Here is a 5,645-nt window from a genome sequence, read left to right as displayed (position 1 = left end):
CCCCCCCCGCCTTCCTCCTCCCTTTCTCTCCGCACTCACAGTAGCAAGGTTGTCTCTTGACTACTCCCTGCCTTAAACTCACCAAACCAGATTTTTACTCCCAACACCTTCCCGTAAATCTGAACTGAAATTTTACCCTGCTCGCTGAGCCTTGGCTGGCCGAGGGCCAGTGCAGCATTCCTGTTGTTTTAAGAGGGCAGATAAAAAAAAAAAAAAGAAGAAGAAAGAGAAAGAAAAGAAGAAAAGAGAGAGGGAAACCTGGAGAGATGCAAAGGCTGGAAGGAAGCAAACTTTTAGAGTAGCTTTACTAAAAATGGTGTGGGCGGGAGCGATTCCCTTTTATCTTCCAAGAGCTAAACCAGTGATTTTTTGGGGGCAGTGTCAGTCATGAGAAAATACCCTCCTCAGCCATCTGCATCCTTCAGGTGGATGGAGATTTGAAAAGAAAATAAACCACTGGTACTCACCTGAAGGACAGCATCGCCGGCGTCAGCATAGCAGGGAGAGGTGCCTACACCTTTGCCTGATCTGGTTACCCCAAGGCAGCGGTAACGCTGGTTAAAGAAGTGCCACATTTTACCCTTTTCTGACCTAAAGCTACATGTGGTTTCTAGAAAAGGAACAAAAGAGAAACCAGTTTATAAAAAAAAAAAAACAAACAAAACAGCCAAGCCTTCTTTTAACCTCCGGGTGATCCCTCTGACCGATGTCTCGAAGGCTTAAAGAAACAATGAAGGAAGACCGTAAACTTTCTCACCCCCTTTTACGTTACCTGCCTGTGCCTATGGGCTTTGATGTATTGAAACAAAGCACAAGACCTGTTTATAGTAAATGAAACCAACCAACAGAGAGATCTAATTCAGACTTGTGACTAAACAAACTGGAACAGGAAGCACACACCAGCAGATTTTTTTTTTAAGCAGTAATTCCTGCTTGCATTGTCATGCAACAGAAAAAAAAAACACCAAAAAACAAACAACAAACAAAAAAAAAAGTTTTCAGCTTCTCCCTTCAGTCGCTTTTGTTCAAATGCAGTTCTTTTTTTTTGTTGGAAAACTTAATGCAGGCAATGTTTCATCATGTATATGCAAATACTTAACAGAACGACATTTACCACCAGTAGTGACCTAAATATCTTACTCATCTGTTTGTTTCCCTGTGCAGGACGTTTCTGCAACCGATTAGTTCCCCCCCCCCCCCCAAATTAAACTTCCCCCCCCCTGCCCACAATTAACATCTGTAATTGATGACTAGACGGGGGATCTTCACCTAGGATAGCTGGACAAAGCAAGCCCCCAACAATAGATTAGCAGTCCTGCAAGTTAAATCTTTAAAGAATAAATAATAGTGGAGGTTAAAGCTAGTGACAGAAATTCATGCTTCATAATTCTTCCTAATTTTTAAAATAATTCTTTTTATTCTTAACTAATTCTTAGGAAATCTAAATTAAGAATTCTTCCTAATTTTTAAAAGAAATATTCAGAGTTGAGTACACACTACACTGCTTTGTTACTGTTATATTACCTATGCTTTTTGAAAGCAGTTTGTCCTTCTAAACATGTATTTCTCTAATTGTATTCATTTTCCAGCAGAGAAAAATCCCACAGGTTTTACTGAAGCAAATCCACCTTGACTCCCTAAGAGAGTTTTGCTTCAGGCAGAAACCAATGAATCAAACTACTATTGGGATAACACGTAAAGCCACACAGCCAAATATTGCAAAGTTCAAGTTAGCAGTGTGTTCTCTCCAAACTATCATAATTCAAAAGTTGATAAAGGGATGTGATTCCAGTTTTAGCAAATGCATCAAGTATAAAAAAATCTTTCAGTTACACTGTAAGTAAACTTACCGGTGTTAACAAGCAAATAATCGGGCGGAAAAGTGTCATCAAATACTTGAATTAAAATGAGAATTCAGCATTAGCTGCAAACATTTTATGCAGTTAAATTCATTAAGGAAAAAAAGTCCAGAAAAGCAAATAATGAGGGTCTTAGTGGTACAAAAATCTCTTAAGTATTCTAGCATCATCTTCCTTAAAAACGTGGCCCCTTTGTCCTAAAGCAAGGCTTTTCCATAGTGTCTTCATCCGGTAAGTTTGCCAATAAAGTCCCCAGGAAATCCATCTCATGTAGAGAGAGCTTATGCTCCATTTGCTCCATTTAGAGGAGCAAAATAGGCATTACTGGCAGAAGTACTTCTTTGCCAACATGTACAGATTACTTCTTCTAAATGAGAGTCTCTGTAATACAATGAATAGTATTGAAAATGGAAAGACATATGAATATACTGTCCTGCATAGCCAGGACACAGCTATACTACCAAGAGCTGTGGTTCCACCAGTGCGGTAAAGCCAACTTTTGTAAGGTATGCTGCTGAAAGTGTAGCTCTGCCTGTTTTCCTGACTCTTCACATGCACTTGTGGGTCTCGCCTCTGACTGACACAACTCTGAAAAACAAAAAATTCCTCTTATTGTAACAGCCGTACCAGTTACCCTACCACGAGACATCCTTGTCAGTGCTAGTCAGACTGGATTCGACATCCCCTCTCAAAGCCAGTTCATGCTTTCTTTTCTGGTGGAGGATTCAAATAGGTTTGCTTTGAATATACCAAAGATAGGAAAGAGTTTGACATTTTTCTTAGGGCAGTTCAGCTGCAGGTGAAAAGTGTTACAGCACGTGGGGATTTTAGTTAGAGCTAATGCCAGGCCATAGCTCATCTGACAGTTAAAATACCCGTTACTGCTCGCTCTGTCTCTGTGTGACAGACTTTCCATGGGCCCAGGTGAGACTGCAAGGTACCACATCTGTCTGCACACCCCTGCAGGTACAGGGATGACCATGACACATCTGCTCACAGCTTTTTAATGGATTTCCAAACTTTGGCGAGGACAGAGATTTCTACGCTGCACAGCTGCCAGCAAAACAGTAGTGCAAAACCTCCACTATTTATTGCTTGTGACAATAATATAGAGTATTTCATACTGTCCTCTGATCCACAGATTACAGTTCAAATAACAGGTAGATGTTGCCAGGTTGTTCCCAAAGTGCACTTTCCTTTCTCAGCATACAGCAGCCATTCAGATGACAGTAGCAATTCAGGAAAGTCTCTTCTTGACCACCAAATGCTGGATCTATTGTAAGCTGAGATGGAATGAAAGCATCCTCAGAAATTTATGATCAGTTGTAGGGATCGTTGCCATTGGGGGTGCAGGTCATCTAAAATTAAACATTAGATCTAATTGATCTAATGGCAGTCTGAGTCATTTTTGACATCAGAATATTTTTTCTCCCTCTGTAAGTCCCAATTGTTAAGATGACAAAGTGTTTTAAGGGGTTGTGAGCTCTTTACATAGGAAGGAAAGAGCGACCCAGCCGTAATTTGCTGCAGCACCCTCCAGTCTATGGGTTAAAATGAAAGAGCAGTCACAACCCTGTAGCAGGGAGCAGAGATTTCCTGTTTCTCTGCCAAGCCATGGTAGGGTTTCTGACCAAAAGAAAATAATTTAATGAGTCCATAGCAAAGCAAATTAAGCTAAGTGCAGCATGATTAGGCTGTGAACACTAATCTTTAAAGGCAACAGTATTTGATTAAGGAAGGCATCCTCCAAACTGATCTTAAAATTGCAGTAAAAAATGTCTGGCTATGAACACTGAGTGTTGGGGAGCTGGTTTGGTTTTTGGGGGGGGTGTCTCCCATTTTGTAACGTTTCCTTCTGAATATGGCTTATTGTGGTGTCAATTGTGTAATACCTATTGTACAGTTTATCACTACTGCCAAGAGCTGACTTTACTGCAGCAAGAAACTGCATGTTGAAAGTTTGGCGACTGCATTTCATTCAGGAGATTATGAAAAAACTTCCCCCCCCCTCCCCCCCCAATTGGGAAACTATGAAAAACACAAGTGAGAAAGTGTGTTACTCAGGAATGAAATGTTTCTAAATATCAGAAAACTAATTGGAGAAGTAGAATATTTGTTACTTCTGTAAAAAGAAAAAGTTAAAAAGCCTCTATTTCAACTCTAAATTTTTGTTTAAGCTTTCTAACACAGAATGTTTCCTAGTACAGGTTAAATATTTGGATATAATTCAGTAAGCAAAGACAGTCTGCAATTAAGTCAGTCATCTTACAGTGTTTGATTTTTTCCCAGTTAAAGTTGAAGCTTGGAGAGTGAACATTTCTGATAGTGGTCTGTGAAATACCATCATTTCCTACATAAAAGATCTCAGTACCCTTAGTCTGTGACACAGCACCTTCTCCTCCAGAAAGGTCTTGCGGGGAGCAGATCTGGGACCCCATTTTTGAGGAAGAGGCGATGAGATGGACAGGGGCAGCTAATGAGGAGGGTAGCAGAAGGAAAAAGCGAGCCCAACAAAATCCTTGCAGATCTTCAGTCTCCCAGGACCACCCTTGTCTTCTGTCCCATCCACTCTCCTGGGAGTTGCCTGAGGCCAGCGTAGCATCAGGGAAGAAAAATCATACATTTGTCAGCACAGCTGAAAGTATCAGAGCTGGCTCTGTGTATAGGTTTAAATGGCTCTTACCAACAAAGCTCCCCATATTGTAAACACTCAGCTTCTCCTCAGAATGTATTTACAGATATTTTGCTACTGGTACCAGTCCAGAATTATTAAACTAACTCCTATCACTTGGGATGCACACAGAGATCCTGTGGCTTGGATACAATGCCTTTTACTAACAAAACTGTCTTCGTTCGAGATCAGTTTCCACCAAGACCAAAAGAGTGTAATGTAAGAGAATGAATTTCCTTTCAAAGATCAAATCCAGACACATAACTTCATGAAAGGCATCACAGACGAATTTGCTCAGAAATATTTTATGGGTAGGGGAAAAATCTTGTCTCTTTTCCTCATGTGGTCGTGAAAACACCTCATCACATTGAATGCAGAAGTTTAATGGAATAACTCAAATTATTCTTGATAATCCAAATTATAAGGATTATAGTTTGAATTATTAAGAAATTGTAGCAGCTGACATGATTTCCCCCATCCTCTTGTCCTCTCATATTTTCTCACCTGCGCTGTTTTCTCTCTGATACTTCCATGCAGGCTGATTGCAACCTCTGTCTCCGTGGCTTCCCTCCCTCCCCATCACCTCCTCCCAGTCTGTTGTCTTGCTTTCCTGCTTGGTGGTTTGACCATCCTACACCTCTCAACAGCCTCATCTTCTATCTGCACGCTTTTCAGATTCAGGCTTTTGTTTAAACCCTGAATATCTCAGGCCTTCTTATTCTTGCCTCCATCTCAACACTTTGTCTCTGCCTTGCCATGACTCCAGCAGTGCCAGCCCAGGTCACACTGATATTTGCTTTTCTACAAAAGAAGAAAAGCAAATCACCTTTGATTTGTTTGCAGATGACACCAAGTTGGGCGGCAGTGTTGATCTGCTCGAGGGTAGGAAGGCTCTGCAGAGGGACCTGGACAGGCTGGATCGATGGGCCGAGGCCAACTGTATGAGATTCAACAAGGCCAAGTGCCGGGTCCTGCACTTCGGCCACAACAACCCCATGCAGCGCTACAGGCTTGGGGAAGAGTGGCTGGAAAGCTGCCTGGCGGAAAAGGACCTGGGGGTGTTGGTCGACAGCCGGCTGAACATGAGCCGGCAGTGTGCCCAGGCAGCCAAGAAG

This window comes from Pygoscelis adeliae, unplaced genomic scaffold (assembly GCF_000699105.1).
Source record: "Pygoscelis adeliae isolate BGI_AS28 unplaced genomic scaffold, ASM69910v1 Scaffold59, whole genome shotgun sequence".
In the NCBI taxonomy this organism is placed as follows: Eukaryota; Metazoa; Chordata; class Aves; order Sphenisciformes; family Spheniscidae; genus Pygoscelis; species Pygoscelis adeliae.
Note: the sequence above shows the minus strand (reverse complement) of the source record.